General features: G+C 46.3%; 1 non-coding gene across 1 annotated transcript; it reads left to right on the top strand.

Annotated features, from left to right (window-relative positions):
• The first annotated feature begins 8,214 nt into the window (after positions 1–8,214).
• Positions 8,215–8,373, top strand: LOC126028873 (U1 spliceosomal RNA). The gene has a single exon (XR_007502567.1). It is a non-coding gene; the product is annotated as a U1 spliceosomal RNA (small nuclear RNA).
• Positions 8,374–22,598: the final 14,225 nt, after the last annotated feature.

Below are 22,598 nucleotides of genomic sequence, written 5' to 3'. Positions count from 1 at the left end.
GGGTGCTTTGGGCTGCAGACAGCTGTGGGTGTCCATCCTTGGGTGCTGCTTCTCTTCTTTCCCTAGATCCACCTAGGGAGAGTATCCTGACTGGGAGAGTTGCTGACTCGGATGCCAGTCTGCATGTTTGCATAGTGCCTCTGCACTGGCTTGGAAGAACCTTTGCAAACCTTCAGCGGGAAGCTGGCCCTAAAGAAGCCAGAAGTAAAGGAGGGAGGCACAGGGGGACAGAGGGGACTGTGTGGGCCTCGGCTCAGACACTGACCCATCCAATCCCAGAGGTGCAGGCATGGCTGATGGCAGGGTTCTGGACAGTTATGTCATTCTGTCTCTTTCTCTGGGGGCACTAGTTCTGATCCTGCCCATGGGATGTGGGGGAATCCAACTAGAGCAGCTTAACTCCAATATAAGCCATTTCCTTATGGATGGTTGTGGTGGACCTTATAGGCCATGTTTCATCTTAGCTGTGCCCCCTGCCAACCCTCTCTTCATACCCTTAAACTCTTGCCAATCTGGTCAGACCAATACTTGGCTTTAGTTTTGGTAGGAAAGGTGTTTAAAAACTGATTGTATTAAACACCAGGAATGAGTCATAGAAGCTATGAAAATGTCTTAAGTCTCTTGGGTAGGTCTCTGGGATTGGAGAGAGACCTTTTATTTATCTATTTATTTGATTGCTTTCCCTCTTTTCTTCTGCAGGCCCTTAGTGGCAGAACACTGGAGATAATGCCTTGTTGTGGCTCTGAGGATGCCATAGAGCAGTGCCACTGGGATGGTATTTATATGTGGGGTGGTCAGAGGATCCACTTTGGATCTGGAAGGCAGGTGTTCTACTGTTGAACCACCTCCCTTAGTTGGGCCAGGATTATTTTGACATTACATTATAATATGTGCCACTCACTGAAAAGTAGCCTGTATACCTGGACCAAGAATTGAGTCGCATTTTGTCCTATCCTCCAGCAGTGCCCTGGGTAGTAACGACCCAGCCTACAGAGGGAGCCCTGGAGGCACCATGCCCTGCTCTGGGGCCCTCTGCTGGGGCTCCAGCCCAGGCTCCTGAGCTGGCCAGATGCAGAGTGGGCCTAGGGAACAGCACCCTGCTGCTGTAGGAACTCTCACTCCAGTCTCAGGTTTGTGTTGGACATTTGTATCCTCTCTGCATTCATGACTCTAGAAAGTCATCTCTGTTTTTTCCCCAGGTGCCCAGACTCTCCTACAGGAACCCTGCCCTGTCCTCCTGCAGACTTCCCTCCTTCTCTTAACCATGCTTACCTTCTTGAATCTGGCCCATTCTCTTGGGCTGCTAAATCAATTTGTTTATTATTATTATTTGTTGGTTACACTTAATTCTCAGGGCTTATGCTTGCCTCTGTACCAAGGGGTCACTTCTCATGGTTCCAGGGGGATGCTGGAATTGAATCTGTGTAGCTGCCTGGAAGACAAGTACCCTGCCCACTGTACGATTGCTCCAGCCCCCATAACTCACAGATTTTGGTACAGATTTTGTGTCTTGCACTCAGAACATCCCCATCTCTTTACCCCATTTCCCTTGGCATACACAATCTGAGGAGCTCAGTGACTGCCTTCTAGCAGGTAGTCCCCCTCTTTTTTAGTAAAAAGGACAATAAGCAAATGGCCAATGAGTCTTTTTGGCTTGGATAGCTTGCCTCTTCTTTATTGTTGAAATTCATTTATTTATTGAAACTTTTTATTTTTATTTTTGTGGTCATACCCAGTGGTGCTTTGGTTACTCCTAACTCTGCTCAGGTATCACTCCTGGCAGTGTTTGGGAAACCATATGGGATAATGAGACTCAAACCTGGGCTGGCAGCATGCATCGCAAACATCCTATCTACTGTACTATTGCTTCGGATCCAATTTCTTTAAAGTTCTTTTAATTGAATCATCATGAGATACAGAGTTAAAAAGTTGTTGATCAGTTCCAATTATTATTGTCATAGTGGACCCTTTACTATGACAATGACAGTTGGAACTGATCACTCTGGACAAGAACTGGGTGCTGAAAGGGGATAAAGTGACAGGAAAGTTACTCCTTTATTAGCAATAGAGCAAATCACAGTGTCAAAAAGGAAAGAAAAAGAGAGGAGGGAGAGAAGTAAAATGCCTGCCTCTGGGGCAAGTGGGTATGGGTGGATGTGAGGGAAACTGGGGTATTGGTGACAGGAAGAGTGCACTGGTGAAGGATGATGTACCTTCTATGATAAACACTCAAATTATGAACCGTTTTGTAACCACGGTGCTTAAATAAAGTAAAAAAAAGTTGTTGATGGGAGCCGGAGAGATAGCACAACGGCAAGGTGTTTGCCTTCATGAAGGATGGTGGTTCAAATCCCAGCATCCCATATGGTCCCCGGAGCCCGCCAGGGGCGATTTCTGAGCATAGAGCCAGGAGTAACCCCCCCCCCCAAAGTTGTTGATGTGTTGATGGTTATATAATGTTCCAACACCTGTTCCTTCACCAGTGCACCACTAATTTCCTCAGTTTCCCTCCTGTTCCACTGCCCTGCCCCTAGCCTGCCTCTACGCAGATACATTTCTTCTTTCTTTCTTTCTTTTCTTTTTTTTCTCTCACACACTTTTGCTGATGCTTGGGCTCATGAGTGCAAATCTGTGCTCCTTTGGCTATGGTCTGTCATTTACCATATATTGCATATCAGCACCCATTGTTGATTTCCATCAAGTAATATCTGAGAAAGGTCTTGACACCTTTTCAGAACCTTCTTTCCAGATAGGTTCTTGTGGACTTCTTGTGACAGGCAGAGCCTATGTCTTGGTTTTCATCCTGTGTGTGAGTCTGGAAGGATGAGCAGGGCGGTTCTTGCCAAGATAAAGGCCAAGAAGGTCACTTCAAAGGCAGGGAACACTTTTATTTTTAATTATTAAACCTTTGTTTTTAGTTTTTTCAAATTTTCACTTTTGGGTCCACACCTGGCAGTACTTAGGTTTCTGCTGACTCTGCACTCAGAAATCGCTCCTGGCAGACTTGGGGGACTATATGGAATACTGGGGATTGAACCCGGGTCTGTCCCAGGTCGCCACATGCAAGCAAATGCCCTACTGCTGTGCTATTGCTATGGCCCCAGACCAAACCTTTTTTAATTGACTCGCTGTGAATTACAGAGTTAAAAAGTTTGATCACCGAGTTTCATACAATGTTCCAACACTCATCCTTTTATCTGTGTTCATTTCCCATCACCAATGTCCACAATTTCCTTCCCATTCCACACCTTTCCCCATAGTCTGCCTTTATTACAGATTCCTTCCTTCCTTCCTTCCTTCCTTCCTTCCTTCCTTCCTTCCTTCCTTCCTTCCTTCCTTCCTTCCTTCCTTCCTTCCTTCCTTCCTTCCTTCCTTCCTTCCTTCCTTCCTTCCTTCCTTCCTTCCTTCCTTCCTTCCTTCCTTCCTTCCTTCCTCTCTCTCCCTCCTTCCCTCTTCCCTCCTTCCCTCTTTCCTCCCTCCCTCCTCCCTCCCTCCTCCCTCCCTTCCTCCCTCCCTCTCTCCTTCCCTCCCTCTCACCTTCCCTCCCTCTCTCCTTCCCTCCCTCCCTCTCTCCCTCCCTCCCTCCCTCCCTCCCTCCCTCCCTCCCTTCCTTCCTTCCTTCCTTCCTTCCTTCCTTCCTTCCTTCCTTCCTTCCTTCCTTCCTTCCTTCCTTCCTTCCTTCCTTCCTTCCTTCCTCCCTCCCTTCCTTCCTTCTTTTTATTAATATCTTTAATTAAGCACCATGGTTACAATCATGTCTGTATTTGGGGCCAAAGAGATAGCACAATGGTAGGGCATTTGCCTTGCATATGGCAGACATGGGAAGGACCCAGTTCGACTCCCTGCATCCCATATGGTCCCCCAGCCTTCTAGGGGTGATTTCTGAGTGCAGAGCCAGGAGTGACCCCTGAGTGCTGCTGAGTGTGGCCCCCAAACCAATCAATCAATCAATCAATCAAGTTTAAAAAACAAACAAACATGTTTCAGTCATAAGAAAGTACAACCCCTTTCACCAGTGTAACCTTCCCACCACTAATGCCTCCCCTCTCCCTCCTCACCCCCCTGCTGGTTTTTGAGACAGGCATTCTATTTCTCTCACTTACTACCATTGTCATGATAGTTGGTGTAGTTATTTCTTTAATTGCACTTATCAATTTTTGAGGTAAGCTTTATATCATGGGCAAGTCCTTCCAGCCCTCATTTCTATTGTCTATGGGTATTATTACCATATTGTCTCTTACTTTTCTTAAATCCCACAGATGAGTGAGACTATTCTGTGTCTATCTCTCTCCCTCTGAATTATTTCACTCAGCATAATAGTTTCCATAAACATCCATGTATAGGAACATTTCATGACTTCATTTTTCCTGACAGCTGCATTGTATTCCATTGTGTATATGTAACACAATTTCTTTAGCCACTCATCTGTTGTTGGGCATCTGGTACGATTTAGTATAGTACAATTTAAATTTGGGAAAAGTGATGCCTCCCATCTTTTTTCCCCTAACAGTTGCTTTAGTTATTCTTGGGTGTTTATTGTTCCAAATGAATTGCAGGAGGGTTTTATCTACTTTTTTGAATAATGTTATGGGTATCCTTAGAGGAATTGCATTAAATCTGTATAATGCTTTGGAGAATATTGCCATTTTAATGATGTTAATCCTCCCAATCATGACAGGAAATATGTCTCCATTTTTATGTGTTCTCTTTTATTTCTTGAAGCTATGTTTATACTTTTATTTGTATATGTCCTTCACTTCTTTAATTAAGTTGACCCCAATTTATTTGAATTTATGTGGTGGTGTTGTGAATGGGATTGCCTTTTAAATGTCTATTTCTTCTCTATCATAATTTGCGTATAAGAAGGTCATTGATTGTTGTGTGTTAATTTTGTAGCCTTCCACTTTACTATATGAATCTATTGTTTCAAGAGCAGGTCCTCTTGAAATGTTTGAAAGAATTCTTTAGTGAATCTATCTGGGATTTTTTTTGGGAAGACTTTTGATTATCATTTTAATTTACTAATAGTAATGGGTCTGTTTAGATATGCTAGATCATCTTGGTTTACTGTGGAAGATTAAGACTCTAAGAATTTATCCATTTCTTCCAGATTTTCATGTTTCGTGGCTTAGAGTTTCTCAAAGTAGTCTCTGATTATTCTTTGAATCTCTATAGTATCTGTAGTAATCTCCCCCTTTCCATATATAATCTGGTTTATTAAGTTTTGTTTAGTTTTTTTGGGCCACAACTGGTGACACTCAGGGGTTACTCCTGGCTATGTGCTCAGAAATCGCTCCTGGCTTGGGGGACCATATGGGATGCCAGGGGATTGAATCACAGTCCATCCTAGGCTAGTGTGAGCATGCCTTACTGCTAGTGCCACAGCTGCAGCCCTGGTTTATTAAACTTTTCTCCCTTTATGAGTTTTGCTAGTGGTTTATCAATGTTATTTATTATTTCAAAGAGCCAACTTTTGCTTTCATTGATATTTCAGATTTTTTTTTATTTCCACTTCACTGATTTCTGCTCTAACCTTTGTTATTTCCTCTGCCTAACTATTTTATCTCATTTTGTTGATCACTTTTTTTTTTATTTTGGGCCACACTCAGCAGTGCTCAGGGGTTACTCCTGGTTATGCACTCAGAAATCTCTCCTGTCAGTCTCGGGGGACCATATGGGATGCCAGGAATAGAACCCAGGTCTGTCTTGGGTCGGCTGCATGCCCTACTGCTGTGCTATCTCTCTGGCCCCCTGTTGATCACTTTCTGGTTTTATAAGCTGTGTTATTAAGTTATTTATGTAGACCCCATCTTCCTTCCTGATGCTTGATGCAAAGCTATGAATTTTTCTCTTAGTGCTGCTTTAGCTGAGTCCCCAAAATTCTGATAATTTGTGTCTTCATTTTCATTTGTTTCCCTTCAGGGTTCCCAGGAAGATTTTATTGGATAAAAAAAGCCCACCTCCAAGGGTGAGGCAAGGTCGAGTGAAAACTGGCTAATACCAACACCTTATATGGTGGTGCTTAGGGGATCATATGAAATGCCAGGGTTTGAACCTGGGTCAGCCACATGCAAGGCAAGCACCTTATCCACACTACTAGCCCCAGTATTGCCATTTTAATTATGTTAATCCTTCCAATCTATGAGCAGGGTTCGTATTTTCATTTCCTTATGTCCTCTTTGATTTATTTATGTTTGTTTTTTGGCCACACAGAGTAATGCTCATGGGTTACTCCTGGCTTTGCACTCAGAAATTATTCCTGGCAAGCTTGGGGGACCATATGGAATGCCAGTAATTGAACCCAGGTCTACTGTGTGCAAGGCTAACATCTTACCTGTGTTATATCGCTCCAGCCCCCCTCTTTTATTTCTTGAAGGAATTTTTTTTGTAGGGTCTTTTCTGTATAAGTCTTTCATATCTTTGCTTAAGTTGATTCCAAAATACTTGATTTTCTGAGGCACGATTGTAAATGGGATTGTGATTTTTTTTTTAATATTTCACACTATCTCTTGGTCAGATGGAAGTAACCAACTTTGAGCTTTCCCTTTGTGCTTAGGTGTCTCTGAATCTCCTGACCTTGTCCCCCTCTTTATCTCCTTCTCACCTTCCAGTCTTGGCTTCCAATGAATTATGGTCCTTCAGGCAAAACAGAAGCAGGCAGTGATGGGGAGAGAACTGAAGACTCTGAGCAGCTTCCCAGAGGCCAAAGCCCATGGCCTTTCTTCTACCAAAGGTGCTTTGTGTGAGGACCTTGGCCCCTCAACCTGAAGTAGTTTATTGAGGTCACTACTGGGGTAGAAACAAAGAGAAAGTTCCATTCGAGGGGGACCAGCAACAGTCAGATGAGCAGGTCCCCTAATCCAGATTCTGGCCCAGGAACTGAAGGTTTTTCTGTCTCAGATGACCTATGCAGCCTAACAAAGAGAAGAAGGTGGAGATGGGGAATCAAAGCTCAGCCAAAGCTTAACTGAGGAGAAGCTATTTTCAGAACCTCCTGCTCTTGGGTTATCTCTAAAAAAGATTAACTTTGTTTTAGGTTAATCTCTTGACCCTATTTGCATTGGTCACTATATTGCTGGTTAAATAGTTTTATCTGTATTGATCTTATTGTTCTGTTTTATGTTCCATTGCAAACAGAAGATTTTTGTATCCAACTTCAGTGGTTTAATATTAGTTTGCACAATTCCGGGTAATGCATAATGTTAGAGTTTTTAAAGTTCTCAGTTATTCTAGTGAATGTTTTCTAATTGCTATGATGTTTTATTGTATATATTATGTAGCAACTTATTCTCAAATTATGTTTGCAAAAATGTTCTAATCTCTTTGTCTACAGAAATTGATGGAAAAGGAACCTGGGTACTATAGACTTTTATTATAGTGCTCATTATAAGAATGCTTTAGGGGAGGCCGGTGAGGTGGTGCTAGAGGTAAGGTGTCTGCCTTGCCAGCGCTAGCCTAGGATGGACCATGGTTCGATCCTCCGGTGTCCCATATGGTCCCCCAAGCCAGGAGCGATTTCTGAGCATTAGAACCAGGAGTGGCCCCTGAGCACTGCCGGGTGTGACGCAAAAAAAAAAAAAAAAAAAAAAAAAAAAAAAAAAAAAAAGCTTTAGGGGCTGGAGAGATAACACAGAGGTAGGGTATTTGCCTTGCACGTGCCAACCCCAGACAGACCTCTGTTCTATTCCCGACATCCCACATGGCCTCCTGAGCCTACCAGGAGTGATGTCTGAGCGCAGAGTCAGGAGTAGCCCCTGAGCACTGCTGGGTGTGATTCCCCCACAAGAAACAAAAAAGGAATATATTAGTAAACTTATTTTCAAACTGTATGTATATATCTGCAGAAATGTTTTTGTGATTTTGTTTAAGGAAGCTTATGAAAAGGAACTCAGATGTTAGACTCATATAACAGTGCTTAGTGTAAGAATGTTTAAGAATTTTCAAATTAAGTGTATCTGCATAAAGTTCTAATTTTTATGTTCAGAGAAATCTATGAAAAAATTTTGTGATATGTATAAGATATGGAAAAGGCTGATTGTTTTGAGAATGATTTATACAATTTAAACTTTGATGCTTTAAGTTCTGATCTGGGATTCTAGCATCTGTTGGAGTAAAGTAGAACAAAACTTTTTTTAACTTTTCTCATTTTATTTTGTTTTGTTTTAAACAGAAAAGGTAGAAATATAAGATAATACCTAGCTAAAACCCTAAACAATACTTACAAGGGAGATACCATGATCATGAAGGTGGTTTCCTCAGGGCGAGGCTTATCCATTGTACTCTGGATGTGCTGACCCCTGCTATTTCCCCAAATGTGGGAAACTTGACTGCATAATTTGTGGTAGTGGAGGACTGTGTTCATGCTCTCCCCTGATTAAAATAAATAAATAAATAAATAAATAAAACTAAAACCCTAAACAAAGGTGTTCTCCCAACTTCCTGTCCCCCTCCCCCTAACCTCTTCTGGATAGTTACTTTTGTATCTTCCTCAACCTTCTTCCTCCTGGTATTGAGAGTTGGTTTGAATAAAGAGAGATAGGTTCTGGCTTTTGGCAGGGGCAGTGGGAGCACATGACTGAGAGGCCATGAGGCAAAAAACAGACTGACTCAGATGAATCTCTTTCTTCACTGGCTTGGTATAATTTCTCCAGCGCTACCCTGTTTCATTAGATCCATCTGCCTAAGAGGTTAAAAACGTGGTGTCTTGGGTGGTCTCAACACCTGTGTATTTTTATCTTACGCTGACCTACACCAATGTGTCTTCTGGATGCATGCTGGAAACCTACGTTGCCCTATCTTCTTGGCCTGGTCATGGTTAAGCCAGCACCTTCAGGACCTTCTGTGTGCTTCTCTGTTGCATCTCTGTCACACAGGTGGCATTGCACTCAGCCATCAGTGCCCAGCTATTGTTCATCAGTGGGTCTGTTGCATGCTGTGGCCTCCAAGGTCTGGAAAGATCCAGACTACGAAGGTATGGCAGGGTTCATGGTCTGCAGGAGGAGTTAGACAATGAGGAGAGGGCACCTTCATGGTCATCTTAAAGGTCATCTTTCAGTGAAAGCATCTGACAAGGTTGCTCCAAGGAGGTGGCCAAAGGGTTGAATCTTGGCATGAGAGCAGGTGATTTTCTTCTACATGATTGGGCAGAGAAAACTTTCAGGCAACATAGACAAGGGACACATCTAAGAAGACAGAAACATTCTGGGTATGTGGGTTTGTGACATGGAATATGCCTGTGTGCATGAGGTTCTGGATGTGACCCTGGTTCCACAGAAACACACAAAATAATAAAAGGACTTTTAGAGAAAACTAGATGGAATGTTTTGGTGGTATATACGGGATGAGTAAGGGAGTGGTATCTGGAAGAGTAGGCAGGCTGGGTCTTAGAAGAGAAAAGAACCGATAAAAGGAAAGAACCCATGACATTACCAAGTGGAGTTGTGTTGCTGTGAACATATATTTTTTGTTTGTTTTTGGGCCACACCCAGTTATGCTTAGGGGTTACTCCTGGCTATGCACTCAGAAATCACTCCTGGCTTGGGGGACCATAATGGACGCTGGGGATCAAACTGAGGTTCGTCCTGGATCAGCTGCCTGCAAGTTGAACGCCATACCGCTGCACCATCACTCTGGCCCCTGCTGTGAACATTATTATGGGGTCCACACCTGCCTGGGAGCCACCAGAATCACACTGGGGATACCTGGAGGATCAGTTGGTTCTGAGCATCCATGCAGCTCAGGGCCTTCTGCATGTCTGGCATGTGCTCCAGCCCTTGAATCAGACATCTGTCCTTGGTCCTGTGTCATAATTTTTTTTTTCCAGCCACACCTGTGATGCTCAGGGATTACTTACTCCTAAATTGGGTCCTTATGGGACACTGGGGGGGTCGAACCATGGTCCATCGTAGGTTAGTTTGTGCAAGGCAGACACTCTACCACTTGTGCCAATGCTCCAGCCCCCTTTGTCATAATTTTTGAGAAGTCAACACTAAACAATTAGAGGAAGGGACTGTGTGTCCTAAGTGAGATAGTTTGGGGGTACAAATAAGTAGCTGTGGAGACAAGGCAGTGAAGTTATGGTGCCAAAGGACACCTGGGATCTCAGGGATGACTTCTGAAGGACTTGCACAGAGACACAAGCCAGGGGATATCTGGAGAAAGAAGGTCCCCACCTCTGCTCCCCACTCTGGGTGCCTGTTGGCCTCCTTTTTTTCATAGACATCTTGTGTTATTTGACATTTTTATAAAGAGTGTGCTTCTAAAAAAATATCCATCTTTTTCCAAAGAAGAAGACAAGATACTTGCTATGATGTGATATTAGGGCCAGGCACCCTGGGGTAAGTCTAGGTGTAGCAGGTTGAATGTCTGGCTGCAGCAGGAGATGAGGTATCTTTTTATTTTGGTTTGGTTTTGAGGCCACTCCTGGCTATGCTGACATCTTATTCCTGGCTCTGAGCTCAGGGGTCACTCCTGGTGATCTTTGGGGGGGGGGGCCATATGATGTGCCAACTCCATGTTAGGCAAGGACCTTCACCTTGTCTATCTCTCTAGGCTGAGATGAGGTGTCTTTCCAAAACTGCAGCCCCACTGACTCTAGTAGTGCATGGTTGGAAAAGGTACCGTAGGTTATGCTACAAGACAAACTGTCATCAGGGATTAGAGCGATTCTGTGATCCAGGTGGAATCTCCTCGGAGCATTTGCTGGTTGTTTGTAGCTTCATGGGCTTGCTTCCGGCTGTGCTTTTTTTCCCAGTGAAGACCCACACTGGCCTTTCTGCTGAGCTGGCAGCACAGGTGAGTGGAGGAGGCCAATCCCTAAGCAGTGGGGAGTTGCCTGGGGTTCACTTGCCCCCAGCATGGGTTGTGGTGCTGTGGCATCTGGGTGTGGGCTGCTGGGCACGCAACCTCATGAACATGCTTATTATTGCTGAAGTAGAGTGAAAAGGACTGAAAAGTGCAAATGACTGAGGAAAGGTCACCAGTGGACAGAGGAGGAGGATTAGGGTCAAAGACAGTGTGTGCTGTCCTGTACTATGTCTCACAACTCTGTTGCCCTGGTAGGGTTCCTGGTGCTAGGTATGGGGATAGAGAAGACATATGGGGACACCCAACCAGTAGGACCAAATGCCACCCTGGGGATTTTAGTGGGGGAAGCAGTGACTCCCAAACTCATGGAGTCCACATAGCCATGTGAGTCCAGGGTCCCATTTGTGCCAAAGCCACACTGCGTGTCTCCGTTATCCCTCAACCTCAACCAGTCTTCCCTCAACCTCCTGATCTACGTGGTAGATTTCAAAGATGGAATAGCTGCAGCAGGCTGGGAGGGCCCAGCCAGCAGGAAGTGGAGGGCAGGGCAGCCCCACACCCAAAGGGGTGGCTGGGACCATCAGTGAGCTGAGAGGAGCTGGGAAGTGAGGAGAGAGGAGGTTGTGGGTTCTTGAGCCCCTGAAGGCCTAACAGTCACCACACTTGTGACTTTTCCTCTTCCCCAAACCTTGATACTCCACAGGAGGTAGCAGATTGCAGGGGGTGAGGAGACAGAGTGGAAGGTTCCATACCCTTCACTGTGGAGTTGGCTTTGTAGAGGTAGCTCTGCTCTGAGAGGCAGCAGGTGAACCAAAGTTCCAAGAGTAGATGATGTCCTGTGGGGAGAAGCAGCCAAGCTGTGTGCCCAGACTGAAATAGTCCTTCACCTTGGCCCCGTACACTGGGGGAACCCAAGAAGGTGGCCTGTCCTCTTTGGGTTTGCCTTTGTTCTCCTTAAGAAGGGAAGAGGGGACCCCTTACCTTGGGTTGATAGGATGATAGATATGCCCCTCCTCAGAGGCTGGTACCCAGTAGGCAATGCTTATGTGACTGCCCAGGGCTGGCACAGTGGGGAATCAGCAAGGTCAGATTCCCTACCCCAGACCAGTGTCTGGCTTGGCCTTTGGATACGCTGCAGTCTGGTCTGCTCTCGGTCCAGCTCTGGCCATGGGGATGGGGTAGCAGGGCCCTGTGAGGGCTGTTTGCTCACTTTGATTATTGCTTAATAAGGAAAACATGGTCTGACCTGGCAAACAGTGCCTGTGGCCATATATGGGGAAAGGAGTCAGTTGGATATGGTCAAGGACTCAATTCTGAGCTCTTCTTATTTAAAACAAAAATCAAAGATAATATGGAGTTGCCGCTTTCTTGCGCGCCATCGTGGTCCAGCTCAGCGGGGCAGGAATTTCTGGTTATAAATAGGCAGCGTTGTGTGGCAGGAGCTTGTGGAATAGCTGTAAAATGTTGGGGAGCTGTTTCAGGTTCTACTCCTCTGATCTGACTTAGCAGAGAACTAGTGGTGGTGGGTGAGATTTTCACTGCTTGGGCTGAAGCCAAGCCACCAGCTTTCCCTAGTCAGTTCTAAACATGGCACTCACCTGGTCTCTGTGGGTGCACTACTGACCATGTCCACACCTTCTCCCTCCATTATCTTTCTAGGGCATCCCTTAGTCACCAGGACTTAGTCACATATGCTGAAACTCCAGTGCCTGGCAAGATCCCTACTTCTCAATGGGGTAGGGGTTCTTTCACAGCTTCATACTGCTCCTTGCTCAGAGCTTGTGCCTGACCCCTGTCCTTGGTCCTTCTCTTTCCTCCATCCACACCCTCTCTGACTACCCTTGGATCACTGTCTCCAGCCTACACTCTGCAGTGACATCACCTCTCAGCGCCAGTGTTCGCTGCCTGTATTTTGGGATGACACTATGCTTGTCTCAGACAGGGCTCTGAGGGTGGACTTAATTGGCTCTAGAAAGCTCTGGGCCCATTGGGATAGCACTCAGAATGCTGTGGATGCAAATCAAAACAACTATGAAGTACCACCTCACACCACAGAGATTGGTACACATCACAAAGAATGAGAACAAGCAGTGCTGGCGGGATGTGGAAAGAAAGGAACTCTTATCCACCGCTGGTGAGAATGCCATCTAGTCCAACCTTTATGGAAAATGATATGGAGATTCTTCCAAAGATTGGAAATTGAGCTCCCATATGATCCAGCTATACCACTCCTAGGAATATACCCTAGGAATACAAAAATACAATACAAAAATCCCTTCCTTACACTATTTACCGTAGCAAGACTCTGGAAACAACCAAGATGCCCCTCAACAGATAAATGGCTAAAAAATCTGTGGTACATATAAACAATGGAATATTATGCAGCCATCAGGAGAGAAAAAGTCATGAAATTTTCTTATACATGGATCACATGGAATCTATTATGCTGAGAGAAATAAGTCAGAGAGAGAGAAAGACACAAAATGGTCTCACTCATCTATGGGTTTTAAGAAAAATGAAAGACACTCTTGCAATCATTTTCAGAGGCAAAAGAGAGAAGGGCTGGACTTTCCAGCTCACCACAAAGAATGATGAGTTTAGTTAGAGAAATAACTACATTGAGAACTATCCTAACAATGAGAATATATGAGGGAAATAGAAAGCCTGTCTAGAATACAGGCAGGGATGGGGTGGGGAGGAGGGATATTTGGGACATTGGTGATGGGAATGTTGCACTGGTGATGGGGGGGTATTCTTTACATGACTGAAACCCAACCACAATCATGTTTGTAATCAATATGTTTAAATAAAATATTATTATTAAAAAAGAATGCTGTGGCCACTGTTGTCCTCTGCTCCAACCTCCAGTCCCTCATTAGCTGATTTCTCTGCACTGAACTCTATCCCTGACATGAAGCTGCACATGGTTAGCCCTGTGGCTGTGTTCAGGCCCGTTCCCTACAGAACCTCCATATAATTGCACCCCAAGTTGCTTGCAGCCCATTGATGGAGTCATGGCAGAAAAGAGTCATTGTCAGTCATAAGGTGTCTGGGAACTATAGTTTCATGTGGAGTGTCTGTCCTGCTAGGTATCTGTGTTCCATCTGCCTACACCCCTTAATATGCTTGGTTGCCTCTTGGGAGCCATATTGGTTGAGGGGCAGGCTTCCAGCCTCATTGCCGATAGTTCCTCTCACTGTGCTTCTGACTTTTTTGCGGGGAGCTGTTTTGGTGATTGAACCTGAGGCCTCATACATGCAAGGCATATGCTCTACCCTTTATCACACCCCTGTGCTCCTTCTCACCTCATCTGGCGCTAAAGGCTTTCTTGGTTCTTCACCTGCCCTGTGCTAAGCCCTGCCTTGTCTGGCTGCTCCTGCTCCTTTGCCTATGTGACCCCTCTCCCCTGCCAAACTTTCTTAGCAGCTCCCACTGCTTCTCTGGACTCACTGGCTGAAGTCAGGTCAGGTTGTTTGGAGCTGCTCAGTGGCCAAAACAGCTTTTTTTGGGTTTTGTGTTGTCACACCCAACTATGTTCAAGGGTTACTCCTGGCTCTTCACTCAAGAATCACTCCTAGTAGGCTCAGGGGACTATATGTGATTCTGGGAATAGAATCTGGGTCAGGTACATGCACGGCAAATGCCCTACCCGCTGTGCTATTGCACCTGCCTTGCTCCAACTCTTATGTGTGGCAGGTCTGGGTCCCCACAACCTCATCTTACCCTGCCCTGGGGATCAAGCCCAGCTGGGGACTCATCTTCATAGGGCTCTGGGATGAGGTGCTGCCCACCTGTCTGAGCCACCACAGGAGTGTGGGGCTCTTAGCTTCTCCTGCACCAGCTGGGAGCCCCTTTGTCAAGAAAGCTATGTTGGGGCCAGAGAAATAGTACTACAAGTAGGGCACTTGCTTTGTATACAACCAAGCATGTTCTCTTTCTGTATCCCGTATGGTTTGATCAGGAAAAATTTCTGAGTACAGTCTGGAGTAACCCCTGACCATTGCCTGGTGTGTCTCCCCACCAAAGGAGAAATATGGCAGCCTAGGCATGACCTCCCATGACAACTGTGTGTCCCCCCCAGCCCCTAGCAGTGACATCTACTTAGTCTTGTCCTTGGAAATGTGGACTCTGGAATTCGCTTTGCCTGAGTGTATCCCCCTCCAGAAGCCATCTAGCCTCTACCCACATGAACAGTGCTTCTCCTCCTTTGGACCTACCTCCCAGATTCCCCTTCTATGTTTTGAACTTCCAGTGATAGGAAACTGACTCATATGGGAAGCCCAGGAGAGCCCAGGGTGGAGGAAAAGGTGGTAGGTGCAGTAGGAGTTTTAGGGGTCTAGTGAATAGGATATGGGCCATTTAGAATTTGGGGTCTGGCACAGACAAGTGTTTCTCATCCTCTCTGGTAAAATGGCTGAAGGAGAGGGTGGTCTCCTTTGTGTCACTGAAACATGCTGATGCCCAGCTCTTCTGTAGACAAAATCCACTCTGACCAAGAGGTCACGATCTTCACTAACTGTGAGACAGAGAAACACTAGTTACAGGAGGAAGCAGTTCAGTGAGAGAGAGAAGCACTGTTTTTTTTTTTTTTGCTAAATAATCTGTCTTTTTAAAAAAGCAACTTAGAAAACATGCAAACATATCAAGCCCATATTTAAAAGATAATAAAATAGAAAAAATCATCAATTGGAGATACTAACATTTTTTCCAAACTATCAAACATACCTCTTTAATTTCATGTGTCTTGTGGATCACTCTTCATTCTGTCTGCTTCTCCCAAATAACCTTCTGTGATGGATTATTCATATTGATAATGTTAATATTTTGATAGTGTTTTTTGTGTTGTATATGTGTTTTGATTACTAGGTGATGCATGCCCAACAAGTGTCCTCTGAATCTGAGGCATGAGGCAGTGCTACCTAAGGCCATGCTGGTCTTCAGGGGCATATTTTGTGCCTGTTAACATGTGACTGGATGTCCCTGCCTAATCACTAAGGGCGTTGTTTACACTTTCTCCTTTATGGCAAGCTAACTTCAGCCAACAGGGTATAGTTGTAAGGTTGTCCTTTGTTACTTTCTGGGTACTATTTAGGATCCCCAGACTTCCCAATCTTATCCCCACAGATAGCATACTTTGTGATGCCCAAATTCCTTGTGTAAAATGGCATATAGTATTCTGTTGAAATCAAACTGTATTGGTTTGCAATACCAGAAACTCTCAGAAGTTCAGGTGTACAATACCCCTGTGTATGTGTACTCTTCACTGGTCACCAGCCAGGGGCCCACTCACTGCCCAAAAACCTCACCAAGTCTCCCTCAAATCCTGCTGTCCAGCCCATTACTCTCCAGTTACCATGAATTCCAGAGTCTTATTTTTTTATGAAAAAATTAAAAATGGAATCACCAGGAGATATTGAGTTGAAAGTTGAGTTACTGAGACTAGAGAGATAGCACAGTAGGTGGGGGAATATGCCTTGTACAAGGCAAGACTGACTGACCCAGGTTCAATTCCTAGCATCCCATACGGTTTCCCCACATACTGCCAGGAAAGACCCCTGAGCACAGAGTACGAGAAACCCCTGAGTGCTGCTAGATGTGGTCCAAAAATAAAAAACGAAAAAGTTGAATTGTTAATGGTTGAGTTTCAGTCATACAATGTAAGAACACCCATCCCTTCACCTGTGGTCATTCCCTCCACCAACCCAATGTAACCAACCCCCCCTCCTCACCTGCTTCTGTGACACACTTTCTCTTTCTCCCCTTTCCTTCTTTTTCCCCCCAAAATGCTCCTTTCCATGTCTAGTTCTTGTCCAGAGTCATCTTTTCCAACTACCATTATCATAGTGGTCTCTTTACTGTCCTAACTGCACTTCCTGCCCTAATTTCTATTGTCTTTGGTTGTCATTCTCACATTCTTAATTTTATATCCCACAAGTGAGTGCTATCATTCTGTATCTGTTCCTCTTCCTCTGACTCATTTCAATCAGGATAATAATCCTTATGTCCATTCATGTATAGGAAAATTTTATGACTTCATCTTTTCTAACAGCTGTGTAGTATTCCATTGTATATATGAACCATAGTTTCTTTAGCTACTTATCTGTTGTCAAGCACCTGCATTGTTTCCGGATTCTGGCTATTGTAAATAGACCTGAATGAACATAGGAGTGCAGAAGGCATTTTTGTATTGTGTTTTTATGTTGTATTGTGTTTTATGTTTTTATGTATAATCCTTAGAAGTGGTATTGCTGGATCATATGGGAAGGGAGCTCCCTTAGGTAGAGATTGATCCTCAGGCTCTGCCCACCTCCCCACCCTAGCTCCTTGCCCCCTTGTGCCCAGGAATGATACAGAAGCTCTTGGTAGAGGGTGCATAGTTAGCACTCACCCTGCCCTCCCAGTCTTGCCCTTGGTCACAGTTCATATACTCTGGGTCATTGAGGCCCCTTCCCCTAGAGCTTTTCTGAGGCCTCCCTGTGGGCTGCCCAGCACATTCTGAGGCAGGCTGTGTTGTGTCCAGTGGGAAGCATTTAGAATATGTGCCTATAATAAGTGGCTGCTGGAGTGAAGCCTCCAGTTCCTCCTCTTATTGGGAAAGAGCAAGATGACCAGATGTTCTGTGTCATACATAAGACATATGCTTTATGGCAAATGAAACTATATGGAAAATCTGTACCCCGAGAACTCCTTACTCCCTTCCAGAGGCTAGGCCCTTCCTTTTCATCCTACCCCTTTCACATTTGAGGCGAGAATTCCCTTCTAGGCAATGAACTTATCTGCCAAGTTGGGGCCCAGAGGGAACCCTCATGGGGGGCTCGTAAACCCCCTCTTTGGAGGAAATCTTGGGGCTGAAGCTACATCAGCTCCACATGTTTACACAATCATCTCTCTCAGCTCCGAGGGGCCATTAGAGTTAATTGGGTGAATAATCTGTGTTTAAAAAGTCCCCACATACGTATTTACATCATCCACGCTTTGCCCAAGCCTGTTCCAACCTCTTTGGGGGATATGGAGTGGATTCTGGAGTGGCTGGGGCTCCCATCTCTGCTTCCAGAGCAGCTTCTCCTCACAGTGACTGTCCTTTGGGGACAGGCATGGATGGCAGGTTTCTCTGGTGGCAGGATCTGTTAGCCTTGTCCAACTTTCCTGAACATTGGCTGTACATATGTGGGGCCATCTTGGGAGATACTCATGGGGGAAGGGTCTGTGTGCCTCTGAGTCAGAGTTCCCTGCATCTGCCTCCTCTTTTGGATATGACTCAGGAGCATAATTCTGCTGTTGGGTGTCTTGCCATCCAATAATGGAGTCCACTGCCTGCCTAATTTTCTCCCTGCACCCAGATGCTAGCCTCTCCCACACGAAGTCTGTCCAGGGAACTAGCATTGTGTGCAAAAACATCAGGGAAATAGCAGTTCCATTCCCCACTCCCCCGTTTTTGTAGGGGGACACTTGGGATTGAGCCACCCACCCACTCTTGGTGTGTGCTGTGCTTGGTTGAGGCGGCTGTGTATATTAGTGTCAACTCTGCATATGACACTTCCCAGAAAACATTTATCATGATGACTCCTTTCCTGGGTTCTTGCAGCTGCAAAGAGCTGGGACATTTGAGTCAGGAACCTAGGGCAAAGGGTGTGGATTGCCCATGAAGGCACAGGGTTTCAGCTGGAGGAATACCCTTGGCAATGTGAGTCTATGAGATGCTCTGGCTGCAGTAATTTTCTGGATGGAGCTTGGGTACTTGGCAAAATGCAACCAAATGTGGCCTGAGGTCAGAGTGGGCTGGGAACAAAGCTGGGCACTCTGAAGCTCCCTTGGGCTTGGTACTCTTCACATGTTGCACATCATAATCACCTGGAGAAAGGGAAGGGGCATCCCATCACACCTGGACCTGTTAGCTCAGGCTCCAGGCAGGTGAGAACCAGGCCTCAGTAGTATTCTAGGCTTCATTGCAAGCCATGGTAGAGAGGAGGACCTCCTTCTCAGAATAGGTACTGTAGGAAGCAGGCACAGGAGGCCATGATGCTCTATCTCAGCCACTTTAACACAGTTTACCCCAAGGAACGGAGCAACTCTGGTCCTCCTTGGGCAGCTATGGGGAGTCAAGAAAGTACCCAACTGGTTTTTTATTGGCGATGCCTTCCCCAAGGGTTAACCAGGAGGACTCCCCACATTCTGGAGTAGCTTACCCGTGCCTGGTACCCAACTACACATCTTGCCAGCCAACCCACACTTCCCTGTTAGCCAGGGCTGTTACCTGCAAGAGTGGCCCTGAAAGGTGCCAAAGTCACATAGGCCTTGTCGAGAGGAAGTGGTGACTCAGACCTGGGCCAGGACAGAACACAGATTTAGGAAGGGCTTTCCTTGCGGAGGGCACAGAGGAGGAAGAACAGAATCAGGTGGTTAGTTGGTCAGGGCCTATCTCTTGGTCATTTTTCTCTTCCTCTGCTCTGAGTCCAGGGAACCCACCAGAAGCTTGAAACCAGTCTCAGTGACCATATTTGCACTCCAGAAACCGGCAAAAAATACACATCAGTAACTTATCTCAGCTGGCATTTGAATACTTGCCATATTCCACTGGGCAGGCCCAGCTCCTTTGGCAGAAGGACAGGAGAAGCAAGAGCCTTGGGGAGCATTTTGCAAAGTGGGTAATATGTCTGCCCCCCTTCCACCACAGGTGCTGGAAGGATGAGGGCGGCAATAATATTGGTTGTAATTGGGGAACAAATGCTTTCTGTTTGTTCACTTAAACAAGGTATATTTCAGGGAGGAATTGTGCTGAGTGATTTTTTTTTCCTTGAACAGGACGGGCCTTATAAGCTTGGAACCTTCCAGCTTAGGGATAAATGAGTGAGAAGCCAGGCAATGAGGGACAGGATTGCATCAATGGAAGTGAAAGATGAGGGAATATTCTCTGTGACTTCAGATCGTTCAGTGGAGAAACACAGTGAGTGGCAAGTATGTATTTATGGCTCTTAACCTTGGGATTCTTGAGAGAAAACTAGCATCAGAGACTGGGAGGGAGATGAGAGAAGGGCAGGGATCATTCTTCAAAGATCTGCCACTGGCTAGAAATTCCTGTTAAACTGAGATTCCTGAGCTTGACTTTGGCATCCAGCTGCAGATTGCAGATGTATCAGGCTGCCTGTCTCCGGTTCTTGAGATGGCCATTGGGAGGCCGGAGAAGACCGGACTCCAGTGGTGAGATGGTTAAATCAGAATAACAAGGGGGTGATTTATCTCCCAACCCCAACATTCCCTTGCTCACTTTGCTCTGCCTGGTCCCGCTAATGCTCCTGGCGTGCAAATCTAACCATTTGTCAAGTCCCTCTCCACAGCCTGGCTCTCTGGCTGCCTGCGTGGTTTATTAGAGAGGCGTTTGCTACCTGTCATCTCCAAAGGGCCTCCTTTATCCAAAACAGAATAATAGAGATATCTGCCTCCAGGGACATGCGATGCAAATGCCCGAGGACAGGTTGGCCAATTTGCTGTGTGTATTAGGGGGAGGAAGCTGTCAAGGGAAACGGCCAGGATGCAGGCTTTTCTAACAAGCTCATTTCTGGGTTGAAGGGAGACCCGGGCAGCTCGGGTTTAGATTACGTGGGCATGCGCCTCCACTCTCCTATGGACAGCTGTCAGCAGCGATCATTTCTCCCCGGGAAACAAAATTGGCTTTTCTGCTCGCTCCCCCTCCCCCAGCCCGCCAATAACTGTCAAGGAGCCATCCAGCTTCTGGGCCTGCCTGGCGCCTGTGCAGGGCTAGCCTCACCCTGGTGTGTAGCTTTTGCAGCCTTGTTTGGGGGATGGGGTGGGGAGGGGTCATTTCTCTGTTCCCCAAAAGAAACTGAATCAAAGCAGGCATCTATTACTAGAGGGACGAGTGGGCTCCCTTCTTGTCCAGAGCCCTTCCCATGCACTGACCCCACAGGAGGGATTTTGATTTGGCTCTTGCTAGTACTATACAAGGGGAGGGCCCCACTTTTGGGGTCCTTCAGGTGACACTGCATGAGGATTATCTATCAGTTCCCAGGAAGACCCCCAGCAGCAAGAGGGCTTGAGTATGAAGAGCCCAGGAATCTTGCTGTACCCACCTGTGGATCCCATCAGTCCCTCTGTCACTGCCCCTTGTGTCCTTCAAGTTTCAGTAGGATAACAGGACTTAGGTTTGAGTCAGAACAGACCCGTTCACTTTCAACTTCAGGGGGCTACAGGGAATTACAATCCCCCATGGGGTGTCCTGTGTAACTCCTTATTGTGGCCTGGTAGCTTAACTGGGGTAGGTGAGGCCTAGTGGGTCCCTGATGATTTTCATGGCCAATGGGATTGCTACTTGCATTGTCACCCAGAGACATGCCATGTTGCCTCCAGACTGGGAGAACTCAGAGTAGGGACTGGAGCTGGGCAGAAAAGGCCCCACCCAGTATGTGAATACAGTTAGCAGAATCTTTGCTGCAGCTGGTGGTGGCTTGGACAGACCCCAGTGGGCTGAGAGTGTGGCCATGAGCTTTGGGTGAGCCTGCATTGGCTCTCGTGTCCTTTGTAGGAACTTGATGAATGCTTACTGCAAATAGGAGGGACTTCTTGGAGGAGGAGGATCTGCAAAGCAGGGGCCTGTGGCTCAGACTCAGATCTTCTGGGACTGAGCCTGCAGAGACACAGGAGCTGGGTTACTTAGTAATAGGGGTATGACTATGAGGGGGTACCCAAAAGGCCACCAGCCCTTGGGGTGAGATGCATTAAGGGGTGCTGCTTTGGAACTCACTACCTGGGAACCTGACTCTCACCACTAACTGATTGGGGGGGGGGGGCAGAAGCCATGGGGAAGACCTCACATATCAGCCCAGAATTTCTCATGTAGGAGCCCAGACCATCCAAAAGCAGTACTGGAGATGTGCAATGTTACAGTGGGTAAAGTGTTTACCTTATATGTGACTGACCCTGGTGCAATTCCTGCGACCTCATGGTCCATGAGCTCTTTAGGAGTGATCCCTGAGTGAATTAGCCAGAAGAGAGCCTTGACACCACCAGGTATGGCCCCCAAACCAACAAATGTGGGGCCAGAGAGATAGTACAATGGGTAGACCATTTTTGTCTTGCATGTGGTCAACCTGGCTTCGACTCTGGCATCTTTTTGATTCTTTGAGCTCTCCAGGAATGCTATAGGATTCCTCAATGAATAGCCAGGAGGAAGCACCTCTGGATATGGGTGGACCCCCCCCCCCCAATAAAACAAACACAAGGAAACCTCTGGGATGAGGGTTGATAAGCCCAGAAAGGAACAAAGGACATGATCATGAGGTTCCTCCCATGAAAGACATTGATGTGCTAGAGCTTGCACCCCAACTCACAGAAGGATTTTGGGCCCTGTGTTGGGTTTCTTGACTGAAGCCTTTGCATTCAGTACTGACACATGATCAGAAGAGTTGTGGCCTGAATCTTTATGGTGGGGATTGTCTCACTTGCGATTAGGTGGGGTTGGATGTGATGAGACATGACACACAGTAAGCACTACATAAGTGCTCACAGGCCTCTTCTTGGAGAGGGTTTGGCCCCCTGCCCCTGGTGAGATATCTCTCGCCGTTGCCTCTGCTCAGGGCCTGGAGGCCTCTGACATCACACAGATGCTGTGATTTCTCTGGGGGAGAGGTCCCAGGAGCACTCACCTCGGAAGTCTTGGAGCAGATGTGTGAATGCCAGAGCTGCCGAGGCCCCAGAGGGAACATGGCACGCCAGCTGGGCACAACACGAGTGGCGGGCACAGATCCAAGGCACTGGCACTTTTGCCTGCTTGCCAG

The sequence above is a fragment of the Suncus etruscus genome, chromosome 14, assembly GCF_024139225.1.
Source record: "Suncus etruscus isolate mSunEtr1 chromosome 14, mSunEtr1.pri.cur, whole genome shotgun sequence".
NCBI classification, from domain to species: domain Eukaryota; kingdom Metazoa; phylum Chordata; class Mammalia; order Eulipotyphla; family Soricidae; genus Suncus; species Suncus etruscus.
This window is presented reverse-complemented; position numbering and strand designations above follow the sequence as displayed.